Raw genomic sequence first — 14626 nt, forward strand, 5'->3', positions numbered from 1 at the left:
ATCCACATGGCCACAAAAGCTCTGAACAGACCCTAAAATTTGGAGGTGGAGAATCAAGCACCTGTCTCTCTCTCTCTCTCTCTTTCTCTCTCTCCTTCTCAAGGGAATTTTTACTAGGTAAATAATAAAAATATGTAATCATTGACTAGGCCTTTAAACCTGAACTGAAGTTACATTTGCATTTCTGTTGCCTATAGAGATTCCCACTAGTCCCTTACTCTGCCTCAATAGCCACCTCTCAGAGTCTACTTGTCCACTTGGCTACTGGGATGTCATTTCCATGTTCAGCCCCAGGGAGCTACAGCCATGCAGAGAAGTGAGAACGAGCCCCAAGGTCGCAGCTCGAGGAGGTCACTTAGAGAAATGGGTTTACAAGCCCCTTCTCTTAAGGAAGCCCTACAGTTGGCCACAAACCCTGACCACAGGTCTGTGAGAGGGAGAGGCCAAGCCAGGACTGACTCCCTGTGCTGTGAAATTGGGAACCCAGAGGATGAGATGTTCTGGATCTGCATGGAAGGCATCAGCAGCCCAGTGTCCTGGAGAATCAGCCAGAAGCCTTGTGTTGACTTTGTAAGGCTGAGTTCTCACCAATAGACTCATGCTTCAGGAAGGCTATTTCTGAACAAACAGCTTGCAGCAAGTGAGCTCTCCGTGCCTGTTCCCAACGCACTGAGCTTGGCCCCTGCTCAAGGTGAGCTGAAGGCAGCAAAACCTGTTCTCAAGTTGCTTTCGTTGGTCAAAGTCCTTTTCTAGGTGTTGGGTGGCTCTTGTTGAATTTTGGTGCCATTTGGGAAGATATGTAAAAATCGACCTGAGCCTTCTCTGTAGGCAGTAAATAAATGTTTGTCAAAGACCAAATGACTAACTCAATAAGTCAATTAGCATGTGTGTAGTGAGCGTCTCCCCCCGCCCCTGAGCCCAGCCCTAAATAACACACTGTTAGAGGCTCACAGACACCCCAGCAGCAGTAGCAAATTGGGAGGTGGGGGGACAAAACTAACATCCCTGGGATCATTCAAAAACAACCCTATGCTAAACGACTAAATTTGCTTTAACTTTGACCCATTTTGCTCTTTGCAATGTATGTGACAGATGACATGGCTCTGTGAAGTTTTCAAAGGCTTTTGGCTGAAAGCAACACCATTTTAACCAGCCAGAGGATAGAGACATGCCCAGCAATGGCAGGCTTATTGAATATGCAAGCAAAGAAGGAGACTTCAGCCTGGGTTGGAGTCCTTTCATGGATGGCAGGATGCAGATTAAGTGGCAGATTAAGTGAGGAGGAGAAAGGTTTATCTCAGCCAGTGCAGGAATGCAGAGTCGGGAAGAGACTGGGGACTGGAGACAGCTCCAAAAACTGCATTGAGGGGTTTACTTTTGGGTGCAGTGAGAAATAAGTATGCCGAGTCAGAAGGAAGAACCCCCTGCAGGGCCTCAAGGTCACTCACGTTTCTCTAACTGAGGATGGGCATCCCTGAAGAGGTGCATTTGGAAGACTGGACCACACAGGACCATCTGCAGAACCCATCGCAGAGGAGCCAGATCGGCCCGGGAGATGGAACTTGATGGACAGCTGAAAGGAAGAGTCAATCTTAGAGATATTTGGAAGAAGCAAAAGATAGAATGTGTGACAGGCAGGATGTTGGAGCCAGTGGCAAGAGAACAGGGGAAGCTGCCCTGACTATCCTGACAGATATGAGGCAGGATAAACAAAACCAGGATAGATGGGAAGGGACAACCATAAGCAGAAGCGGCACTTCATCGGAGGCTACTGAACTCAGAGCTGGGTGTCCTCTGAGCAGCCAGAATTCCCAGGCCCTTCTTTCTCTTTTATTGTTTAAATCTTTCTTTTTTATGTATTTATTTGTTTATTTATTTTGCGGGTGGGGGGGCACTTTCCAATAAAAAGCAGAAAGCCTGCTAGACAAATTCGAGAAGAGCGGTAACACTCAAGACCTCCTTATCTGCGGCCTTAGCATCTCCTTTTCTCCGCGTTCTCAATTTGGCTTCATTTTGCCCCAGATTCTTCCCCAATCCAGTCTTTCCTCCTCTTCAAATGACGGCTGACTCATCTTTGAGGAAGAGATGCTACTACAGGATAAAAGATAGAACCAGTGAGACTTTTTTCTTAATATGGAGACCATAGTCTTGGACACCATCAGTAAGCTCATCTTGGAGAGTTTTGATTATCCTTCTCCAAAAGAACACCCTCAGAGCACACCAGGTTTTTATACAGGGGTAATCCAAATAGAAAGATAGACAGGGGCATTGTTCTAAAGAAGGAAAGAGGGAAAAAGAAATAACTTTGTTCAGGAAGGAACGTAGGGGTTGATGGCAAGCAAGGAGAGATAATACTTTAGACCTGGCACAGACCTCAGAAAGGGTTTCTGTTTGTTGACCAGGCACGGTGGTGAAGCCTGTAATCCCAGCACTTTGGGAGGCCAAGGCAGGAGAATCACTTGAGGTTAGGAGTTCAAGACTAGCCTGGCCAACATGGTGAAACCCCCTCTCTACTAAAAATACAAAAAATTAGCCGAGAGTGGTGGCGTGTGCCTGTAATCCCAATTACTCAGGAGGCTGAGGTAGGAGAAACACTTGAACCCAGGAGGCAGAGGTTGCAGTGAGCTGAGATTGTGCCACTGCCCTGCAGCCTGGGTGACAGAGTGAGACTCCACCTTAAAAAAAATTAAAAAGAGACAGGCGCGGTGGCTCAGGCCTGTAATCTCAGCACTTTGGGCGGATCATGAGGTCAAGAGATCGAGACCATCCTGGCTAATACGGTGAAATCCCATCTCTACTAAAAATACAAAACAATTAGCTGGGCCTGGTGGCGGGCACCTGTAGTCCCAGCTACTTGGGAGGCTGAGGCAGGAGAATGGCGTGAACCCGAGAGGCGGAGCTTGCAGTGAGCCAAGATCGCAGCCACTGCAATCCAGCTTAGGCAACAGAGCAAGACCCCGTCTCAAAAAAAAAAAAATTAAAAAATTAGAAAGAAAAGAAAGGGTTTCTGTCTGCAAAGTCCTTTCACTGGATGGGGAGGGAGGTTAGGAAAAATGGATACCAGCCACCTGGTAGTGGCTGATCCAATGAAGGAGCAGAGTAAGTGAGTGAGTGAGTGGTTTCAACACCAACATTTATGTAGTGATTAAGGCATACTCTGTGCCAAGCACTGTGCTAGGGTGGGGGGCACCTTTCAAGAAAAAGTAAACACAGCCCCTATGCAGTGGGGACCCACAGTTCATACAAAGACAAATAATCAGCATGTGAACTCTCTCAACAAGGTACAGTAACAAGGGACTGATTCTTCCTGGAGGAGGTGAGAAAACTCCATGGATGAGGAGGCAGTTGATCAGGATCAAGGAGGGTAAAAACACAGATATGCACACATACACACACACACACACGCACAGGTGTGTACACACAGTAAAGAGGAATGCAGAACCCACCAAATCAAGGGTCAATGGAAGAACATTGCTGATCCATACCAAAGCAGGGATATATGATGGTGTCCAGGGTGCTCTTATGAACTCAGGAAAGTTCTGAGGGGCTGGCACACAGGGTGTGAGGGGAGAAAGCCGGGAGGAGACTGGCCTTCCCGTGATGCCATTAACTGACAAGGGGCCCGTGGGTGGGTCAAGAAGATGGTGGCAAAACCATGAATTCTGTTTTGGACAAGCTTTTCTCTCACTGCCGGTCTCCTTATCCTCCTCTCACAGCAGCCTAAACGACCCCCCAAAGCCTTGTCACTTGACCTATCTCATGTTCCAAGAGCAAAATGGACAACCGAGCATGAAACAGGTTTACTTTCAGGTAAGCGTTTCAGATGTCGGTATTTTTTTGGTTTTGTTTTGATTTGCTTTCTTGAAATGGAGTCTTGCACTGTTGCCCAGGCTGGAGTGCAGTGGTGCCATCTAGGTTCACTGCAATCTCCACCTCCCAGGTTCAAGAGATTCTCGTGCCTTAGCCTCCCAAGTAGCTGGGATCACAGGTGTGTGCCACCACACCTGGCTAATTTTTGTATTTTTAGTAGAGACAGCATTTCACCATGTTGGCCAGTCTGGTCTCAAACTCATGACCTCAGGTGATCCACCCATCTCATCCTCCTAAAGTGCGGGATTACAGACATGAGCCACCGCGCCCGGCCAGATGCCAGCATTTTAATTTACAGTCATTCTTCACCTTGGAAAGCAACTCCCAGGTGGTCAGCATTCAGTATTGTCCTAAAATGTGGTACTCCTGATCGCCAGTTTAAAATTATTAAGAGATTCTGACAAAGGAACATGACATTTTAATATATGCAAGAATGTTGGCACGTGATGGGAGATATTCCCATCTATCTTTATGTTTATGAAATGAGTGACTGTACGGACTTCACGCCAGGCCCTGTGTGAAAGGCCGCAACAAGCTAAACAGAGTTCCTGCCCTCAAGTGCTTCATAGTCTAGCGAGGAAGGCAGGTGTGTAAACAAATTGTTATAATGAGATTGCCATCATATAGGAGAAAAAGCCGGACATAAAATAAGAGCTCTTTATTGCTAAAGTACAAAGGGCAAAGGGGCATGTGGCCCAAGCCAACACAGGGACCTGGTGCCAAGTCGGAGAGTCTGATCTTTATCTAGAAGGTAATGTTGAGCCACTAGTTTTGAAGCTAAGGAGTGACATTATCAAGACCGCATTCTGGAAAGATCTATTTGGCAGCTGTGCTGATGATAGCTTAGTTAAAGAAGATTTGGGAAATAGTAGACCAGCCGAAAGGACATTTCAAACATCTAGATCTGGGGTGTCCAATCTTTTGGCTTCCCTGGGTCACAGTGGAAGAAGAATTGTCTTGGGTCACACATAAAATACACTAACACTAGAGATAGTTGATAAGCTTTTAAAAAAATCGCAAAATAATCTCTCTCTCTCTTTTTTGAGATGGAGTCTCTGTCACCTAGGCTGGAACACAGTGGTGCGATCTTGGCTCACTGCAACCTCCACCTCCCAGTTCAAGTGATTCTCATGCCTCAACCTCCCAAGTAGCTGAGATTACAGGCGCATGCCACTATGCCTGGCTAACTTATAATGTTTTAAGAAAGTTTGCGAATTTGTGTTGGGCCGCATTCAAAACTGTCCTGAGCTGCATGTGGCCCTCAGGCTGCAGGTTGGACAAGCTTTATCTAGATCTAGCTTTATCATAGATGTTGACATTCTGAACCAAAGGGGTGCCAGGAGGGGACAGAAAGCAAAGCACAAATCTAGGAGCTATTTGCAAGCTAGAATCAACGGAGCTTAGGGACTGATCTGATACTGGAGATGCAGGAGAGCGGCATGTTGAGATACTTCTCTGGCTCCTGGCTTGGGTAACAGGGTGGTTGGTGAAATCAGAACTCACTGCAGCCTCAATCTCCCAGGCTCACACAATTCTCTTACCTCAGCCTCCCAAGTAGCTGGGACTACAGATGTGAGCCACCATATCTGGCTAATTCTTTTTTTTTTGTTTTTTTTGAAATGTGGGGCCTCATTATGTTGCCTAGGTTTGTCTCAAACTCTTGGGCTCAAGCAATCCTCCTGCCTCAGCTTTCCAAAGTGCTGGGATTACAGACATAAGCCACCATGCCCAGCCATATTTTTTAAAGTCCATAAATTGAACTTTACCAAAATTGAAAACATTTGCTCTCCTGAAGATGCACTTAAGAAAATAAAAAGTCAAGTCATAGACTGGGATAAAGTATTTGTAAAAGTTTACCTGATAAAGGATAATATCCAAAATCTATAAAGAATTCTCACACTTAGAAATTAGAAAGTATGGCACAAGACAGGGATGCCCTCTCTCACCGCTCCTGTTCAACATAGTGCTGGAAGTTCTGGCCAGAGCAATCAGGCAGGAGAAGGAAATAAAAGGTATTCGATTAGGAAAAGAGGAAGTCAAATTGTCCCTGTTTGCAGATGACATGATTGTATATCTAGAAAACCCCATTGTCTCAGCCCCAAATCTCCTTAAGCTGATTAGCAACTTCAGCGAAGTCTCAGGATACAAAATTAATGTACAAAAATCACAAGCATTCTTGTACACCAATAACAGACAAACAGAGAGCCAAATCATGAGTGAACTCCCATTCACAATTGCTTCAAAGAGAATAAAATACCTAGGAATCCAACTTACAAGGGATGTGAAGGACCTCTTCAAGGAGAACTACAAACCACTGCTCAATGAAATAAAAGAGGATACAAACAAATGGAAGAACATTCCATGCTCATGGGTTGGAAGAATCAATATCGTGAAAATGGCCATACTTCCCAAGGTAATTTATAGATTCAATGCCATGCCCATCAAGCTACCAATGACTTTCTTCACAGAATTGGAAAAAACTACTTTAAAGTTCATATGGAACCAAAAAAGAGCCCGCATCGCCAAGTCAATCCTAAGCCAAAAGAACAAAGCTGGAGGCATCACGCTACCTGACTTTAAACTATACTACAAGGCTACAGTAACCAAAACAGCATGGTACTGGTACCACAACAGAGACATAGATCAATGGAACAGAACAGAGCCCTCGGAAATGATGCCGCATAGCTACAACTATCTGATCTTTGACAAACCTGACAAAAACAAGAAATGGGGAAAGGATTCCCTATTTAATAAATGGTGCTGGGAAAACTGGCTAGCCATATGTAGAAAGCTGCAACTGGATCCCTTCCTTACACCTTATACAAAAATTAATTCAAGATGGATTAAAGACTTATATGTTAGACCTAAAACCATTAAAATCCTACAAGAAAACCTAGGCAATACCATTCAGGACATAGGCGTGGGCAAGGACTTCATGTCTAAAACACCAAAAGCAATGGCAACAAAAGCCAAAATCGACAAATGGGATCTCATTAAACTAAAGAGCTTCTGCACAGCAAAAGAAACTATCATCAGAATTAACAGGCAACCTACAGAATGGGAGAAAATTTTTGCAACCTACTCATCTGACAAAGGGCTAATATCCAGAATCTATAATGAACTCAAACAAATTTACAAGAAAAAAACAAACAACCCCATCAAAAAGTGGGCAGAGGACATGAACAGACACTTCTCAAAAGAAGACATTTATGCAGCCAGAAAACACATGAAGAAATGCTCATCATCACTGGCCATCAGAGAAATGCAAATCAAAACCACAGTGAGATACCATCTCACACCAGTTAGAATGGCCATCATTCAAAAATCAGGAAACAACAGGTGCTGGAGAGGATGTGGAGAAATAGGAACACTTTTACACTGTTGGTGGGACTGTAAACTAGTTCAACCATTGTGGAAGTCAGTGTGGCGATTCCTCAGGGATCTCGAACTAGAAATACCATTTGACCCAGCCATCCCATTACTGGGTATATACCCAAAGGACTATAAATCATGCTGCTATAAAGACACATGCACACGTATGTTTATTGCGGCACTATTCACAATAGCAAAGAGTTGGAACCAACCCAAATGTCCAACAACGATAGACTGGATTAAGAAAATGTGGCACATATACACCATGGAATACTATGCAGCCATAAAAAATGATGAGTTCGTGTCCTTTGTAGGGACATGGATGAAACTGGAAAACATCATTCTCAGTAAACTATCGCAAGGACAAAAAACCAAACACCGCATGTTCTCACTCATAGGTGGGAATTGAACAATGAGAACTCATGGACACAGGAAGGGGAACATCACACTCCGGGGACTGTTGTGGGGTGGGGGGAGGGGGGAGGGACAGCATTAGGAGATACACCTAATGCTAAATGACGAGTTAATGGGTGCAGGAAATCAACATGGCACATGGATACATATGTAACAAACCTGCACATTGTGCACATGTACCCTAAAACCCTAAAGTATAATAATAAAAAAAAAAAAGAATAAAAAAAAAAAAAAAAAAAAGAAATTAGAAAGTAAAAAATGAACAAAAAGAAAATAAATCTGGCCAGTGAGGTGGCTCACACCTGTAATCCCAGCACTTTGGGAGGCTGAGGCGGGTGGATCATTTGAGGTCAGGAGTTCAAGACCAGCCTGGCCAACGTGGTGAAACCCAGTCTCTACTAAAAATATAAAAATTAGCCAGGCATGGTGGCAGGTGCCTGTAATCCCAGCTACTTGGGAAGCTGAGGCAGGAGAATGGCTTGAACCTGGGAAGCGGAGGTTGCAGTGAGCCGAGATCGAGCCACTGCACTCCAGCCTGGGGGCCACAGCAAGACTCCATCTCAAAAAAAAAAAAAGAAGAATTCTCAACTTAATAATAAGAAAACAAACAACTCGATTAAAAATGGGTAAGTATTTGAATAGACATTTCACCAAGGAAAAGATATGGATGTCAAATGAGCACATTAAAAGATGTTCAGCATCAGTAGTCAGTAGTCACTGCACACTTATATGGGTGACTAAACCAAAGAAAGAAAAGAAAATCAACCCTGTCGATATCGAGTGCTGGTGAGAATGCAAAGCACTGGAACTCTCACACATCAATGGTGGGAATGCAAAATGGCCCAGCCACTTTGAAAAATCATTTGTTATTTTCTTTTTTCTTTTGTTTTTTTTTTGTTGTTGTTGATCATTTTTTTGCAGATTGATGCTCCTTTCTCCTTCCCATTGAGCACCCTTCTAGCTTCAACAGGGCAGATCTCTTCTCCAGATGTGTGTAACTTATGTCTGAATATCGGGGAGTAGCTGAAGGATACAGAATTTCTTCCAAATATCACATCTCTAGATTCTAGGAGCAAGCAGAAAGCCAGTAACCTCGCTCTGTTTGTTATAGGTGGAGGATCTTCCTGTGGTTCCCCTCATTTCCTGATGTGTGTTTTGGAATAGATTAAATATTCTCCCATTTTTTATTTTTATTTATTATTATTATTTTTGAGACAGAGTTTGGCTCTGTCGCCCAGGCGGGAGTGCAGTGGCATGATATTGGCTTATATATCTCGGCTCACTGCAACCTCCACCTCCCAGATTCAAGTGATTCTCCTGCCTCAGCCTCCCAAGCAGCTGGAATTACAGGCGGGTGCCAACGTACCCAGCTAATTTTTATATTTTTAGTAGAAACAGGGTTTCATCATGTTGGCCAGGTTGATCTTTAACTCTTGACCTCAGGTGATCAGCCCACCTCAGCCTCCCAAAGTGCTGGGATTACAGGTATGAGCCACCACGCCCAGCCTTCTCCTGTTGTTGTTGTTGTTGTTTGAGAGGACCAGTGTGAAGACACTGGAGAAGATGGTTCTTCAACAAAAACCGATTAACTTTATGTAAAGTAAGTTATATCTCAATAAACTTGTCTTAAGAAAAATAACACACCAAAAGAAAATCATTTTTATGGGATTTCTCTTTTCACTTCTAAGATAATGTGTTTATATACATTGTTCACCAAGCTGGCTCCATCATTTGGATCAGTCAGCTTCATGCTCTTCTTTGCATGACAGGATGGACAAAGTGAGAATGGAAGTCTAAGAGATGAACTCCACACAACCCTAATTAGAGTTCATTTTTCTTAGGTGTGTGCCTCACCTCAGTCAATCATTTTATCTCACACACACATACACACTCAACACACACCCCACAGAGGCTTTGCATCCAACAGCCCCTCGTGCACTGCTGTTGGAGATGTGAATGGGTATAGGCTCTGGTGGATGGGTAATTTGTATGAAAAACACTAAAAATGCTCAAATATACTTACCCAGAATTTTTTTTTAATAGAGTCTTGCTCTGTTGCCCAAGCTGGAGTGCAGTGCTGCAATGTTGGCTCACTGCAGCCTCCACTTCCCAGGTTCAAGCAATTCTCTTGCCTCAGCCTCCTGAGTAGCTGGGATTACAGGCACACAACAGCATGCTTGGCTAATTTTCTGTATTTTTAGTAAGGACAGCGTTTCACAATGTTGCCCAGGCTGGTCTCAAACTCCTGACCTCAAGTGATTCATCCGCCTCGGCCTCCCAAAGTGCTGGGATTACAGGTGTGAGCCACCATGCTTGGCCTCACCCAGAAATTTAACTTTATTTTAGGGAACTAGCAAGTGCGTAGGAAATAATAGTAAATATAGTAAAAAACTGTGATTTATAATGGCATCAAAGTGCCTAAACGCACAGACTCAAGCTAGACTGCCTGGTTTGGATCCAGCTCTACCACTTACTTGCTGTGTGCCCTTGAGGTAAGTTACCACACCTCTCTGTGCCAGTTTTGTTATCTGTGAAATGGAGACAATAATAGTACCTACATCTTAGGTTTGTTAAGGAGTTAAATGAGATGATTTATGTAAAGCAATCAGCACAGTTCCTGGCCCATAGTAAGGCTTTAAGAAATACTGGCTATTGTTATGGGTTGAATTGTGTCACCTGCCCAAAAAACTCATATATTGAAGCCCTGTCCCCAGTACCTCAGAATGTGACTGTATTTGAAGACAGGGTGATTAAAGAGGTAATTCAGGCTGGTCACAGTGGCTCATGCCTGTTATCCCAGCATTTTGGGAGGCCGAGGTGGGTGGATCACCTGAGGTCAGGAGTTCAAGACCAGCCTGGCCAACATGATGAAACCCTGTCTCTACTACAAAAATTAGCCAGGCGTGGTGTTGGGCACCTGTAATCCCAGCTACTTGGGAGGCTGAGGTAGGAGAATCCCTTGAACCTGGGAGGCGGAAGTTGTAGTGAGCCAAGATTGAGCCACTCCAGCCTGGGAAACAAAGTAAGACTCCATCTCAAAAAAAAAAAAAGAGGTAATTCAGTCAAAATGAGGGCATTAAGGTGGGCTCAATCCAATATGACTGATGTCCTTATAAGAAGAAATTAGGACGCAGACAGTCACAGAGGGAAGACCATGTGAGGACACAGGAGAAGATGGCCATCTGTACGCCCAGGAGAGAGGCCTTGGGAGAAATGAAATCTGCTGACACCTTGATTTTGGACTTTCAGCATCTGGACTGTGAGGAAATAAATTTCTGTTAATTTCAGTCACCCCATCTGTGGTATTTTGTTATGGCAGCCCTAGCAAACCAATACAGCTATTAAATTACCAAATAGGGCAATTGGTTAAATAGATTTTGGTACAATCACAATGGAATACTATATACAGCCATTCAAAACAATGCTCCTGGTATGTATTTACTGATCCATAATGAATGAAATATCATTAGAGTGAGGAAAACAGGCTACCAATATGCATAGAATAACACCTTTTCGTTTATGTGTGTGTGTGCATGTGAAATGCGGAAAGCATGACTATCTGCGAGAAAGAGGATTGTTTCAGATTTCTTTTTTTATTGTTCATTTTTATAGAGACAGGGTCTCACTATGTTGCCCAGGCTGGTTGCAAACTCCTGGACTGAAGTGATCCGCCTGCCTCTGCCTCCCAAAGGGCTGGGATTACAGGCATGAGCCACTACACCTAGCTGTGCAAGACATTTAGATTTGCCCCGAAGATTAATGACTTCACAAAGCGTTTGCCAGGAACTGTTCAAAGCTGGAAACAGAAGCCCTGGAGCATTAAATATAAATAAATACTTAGTCCATTGGTTTCTTCCTTGCTTTTCAAAAGGCAATTTACTTCCTGGATTATCATTACAGTAGTCTGTTCTCCGGAAACCAGGATTGTTCAAGTGCCACAGATCAGGGTTGGGGCAAAAGAAAAAAAAAAATCTCAAGATCACCCTGTTATACTTCCACTGTGCTTGCTGTTTCCTTGTGTTGAGCCTGTGTCTGGAAAAGCCAAGGCATAAGGCATTCTCGTTGTGCGTGTTCCCCCAAAGGCATGCGGGTTTGGGCTGCAGACCCGGATTCTTCTCTCTTTGAGATTTACTAATTCCATTTGGAGAAAAAGTTGTTTCATTACACTAAAAAGAAAGCAGTTGCACCAGTCACTAAGGTAGGGATTCACATCAACAAATATTTAATGAGCTTCTAGAATTTGCCAGAAACTGTATCAATGCTAGGGAAGGCCAGGCCCAGTGGCTCACGCCTGTAATCCCAGCACTTTGGGAGGCTGAGGTGGGACCACCACTTGAGCCCAGGAGTTTGAAACCAGCCTGGGCAACATAGCAAGATCCTGTCTCTACAAAAGAAAATATTAGCCAGGCATGGTGGTGCATGCCTGTAGTCCCAGCTACTTGGGAGGATCGCTTGAGCCCAGGAGGTCGAGGCTGCAGTGAGACATGTTTATGCCACTGCACTCCAGCCTGGGCAACAGAGTGAGACCCTGTCAAAAAAAAAAAAGCTAGGGAGAATACCAAAATAACTTAAGACCTGGTGCCACTGTCAACAAATTTGCAATCTATTGTGCAGACAAACATGTAAACAACAATACAAGATAAAGGAAATAGCTGTCTCAGCAGTGTGGGTTTTTAACTGAGGCCACGGTATGGGCCCCTATTCTGTGACCAGCAAATATTATAGGCAAAGTGTGCATGTGCAGGCCTGGAGCTCTGCCTGGAGGTGGGGGCACATGTGTTTTTCAGTTCTCAAAGGGTGGTGGCACCCACAGGCAAGAGACTACAGAAATAGATTGGGAGACATATTCTAATCACTTCCATTTCCCCAGCAGCATCTTGCAAGTGAAGTGAAGAATCCTGCAGCAGGAGCATAAGGGCTGGGGGCCAGTGGGGCATTGTTCGATTCCATCTGAAACGGGTTCTTCCACTTCTTTTTCAGTTTCCTCACATTATCCCTTTCTACTTCCCCAGAGCGTTAGGTCTCAAGCTCCCGGCAAAGTGCCTGTGTTCATGTTGAAAGACTTTGGGGGCTTTTTAAAAAGTGTTTCAGACTCCTCTGGCAATTTGACTGCAGCTGGGAACAGGCTCATTTGCCTATCCTGGATTTGGTATTTCTCATGGAATTTTGACCAATAAGAAAAACATATTCCCAGAATCACAGAAGTTTGTCCGCAATTTTAAGGTGGTTTTTCTTACCCCAAAAAGTACTGTTGAAAACTCTAAGTAGATTTTAGGAAGTGATACTGGAATTACCCTATACCACTTGAGAGGTCCATTCTCCCAATCCTAAATGGCAAATGTTGGTGACAGATTCATGTTATGATCCAACTGGCTAAGACAGGAGGCACATCACAGCCCAGGAATATTCACTGGGGGCTATGAGTACAAAGGAAAACTCCTGACCTTCAAAGTGTGGCAAAAACTGGTCTTCCCATCTCATTAACTCTATTTTCATTCTCCTTTCAGCTTTTCTTGGAGATTTTCCATGCTATTTCATCTACCAAGAATGCTTTTTCTCTTTTTTCAGCCAACCTGTAATCTGTTCTTCCTTCAAAATCTGACTCATAATGGTCACTCAGCAAACACCTAAATCACGCCTACCCGCCTCGGATCACTCCCCTACTTACATTCCTTGAAGGCTCACTCACTCCAAATTCACCACAGGTAGTGATTCACACATGTCATTCATTCAAAACACATTTATTTAGCACATATCATGTGCTATGCACTGAAGCAAGAAATTTTATTTAAATTCTACCCCAGTCTTGTTATGACTGTTTGACAGATGAGAAAACTGAAACTCACAAAGGGCAGGAAAAGTGTCTATTTAATGAACTCCTAGAATTTGCCAGAAGCTGTGTCAAAGCTAGGGTAGAAAAATTGTCTAAAGTTCAGACTCTGAAACCCACCCAAATCTAGTTGTAAATGTCAGCAACTGCACAGCAATTATTAGATGCTGCGCTGGTTAAGTGCTTCATCTGTATTCCTTTAATCTTTATAAGAATCCTATGAGAGAGGTACTGTTATTATCCCCATTTTATAGACAAATAAACTAAGGAGGAGAGATTAAATGGACAAGGTCACACAGCTAATACCAGGAGAGCTGTGATTTAAACCCAGGCTGTCTGGCTTCAGAGTTTATGCTCTTAGCCACTGCTGCCTTTGAAGATACAATTTCAAAGTTCATCCTTATTCCTCTGAAGCACAGTACTAATTTTCACTCCATTTGTTGCTTGTCAGTTAATAAAGTCCTTTTAACGCATGTTTGCTTTGTCTCCCCAACAAAATCACAAGTCTGTTCATTGATTCATTCCTTTAACAAGCAATATTAAAAGTCCACAGTTGTCCAGAGCTTCGGGAGCGGGTGTGGGGTGTGGGGGTCACGTGCTGTGCCAACTATTTCCTTAAGGTTTATACCACTCCTCTACATGCTAGGACCTCCCACAAAACTCAGCAGAGTCTGAGCAACAGCAGGCCCTTAGAAAATGTTGTAACCGGGACAGGCATGGTGGCTCACGCCTATAATCCCAGCACTTTGGGAGGCTGAGGTGGGAGGATCATCTGAGGTCAGGAGTTCGAGAACAGCCTGGCCAACACGGTGAAACCTCGTCTCTACAAAAATACAAAAATTAGCCAGGCATGATGATGGGTGCCTGTAATCCCAGCTACTGGGGAGGCTGAGGTGGGGGAATCGCTTGAACTCAGGAGGCAGAGGTTGCAGTGAGCGGAGATCGTGCCATTGCACTCCAGCCTGGGCAACAGAGAGAGACTCTGTCTCAAAAATAAATAAATAAATAAATAAATAAATAAATAAATAAATAAATAATGCATTTGCTATTCCAAGACCAAAGAGAGTCTAATTCAGCTCCCCTTGCAGAAATTACATTTTTTTCTTGATGGATTTCTGCTACTAAACCACAATTTTCATT

The 14626-nt window shown here is 43.8% G+C and overlaps 1 non-coding gene across 1 annotated transcript; it reads right to left on the minus strand.

Moving 5' to 3' along the window:
- Window positions 1-1887: 1887 nt before the first annotated feature.
- LOC115834926 lies at window positions 1888-1951 on the minus strand. Its single transcript, XR_004029914.1, has one exon. It is a non-coding gene; the product is annotated as a U7 small nuclear RNA (small nuclear RNA).
- Window positions 1952-14626: the final 12675 nt, after the last annotated feature.

This window comes from Nomascus leucogenys, chromosome 4 (genome assembly GCF_006542625.1).
Source record: "Nomascus leucogenys isolate Asia chromosome 4, Asia_NLE_v1, whole genome shotgun sequence".
Lineage (NCBI taxonomy): Eukaryota > Metazoa > Chordata > Mammalia > Primates > Hylobatidae > Nomascus > Nomascus leucogenys.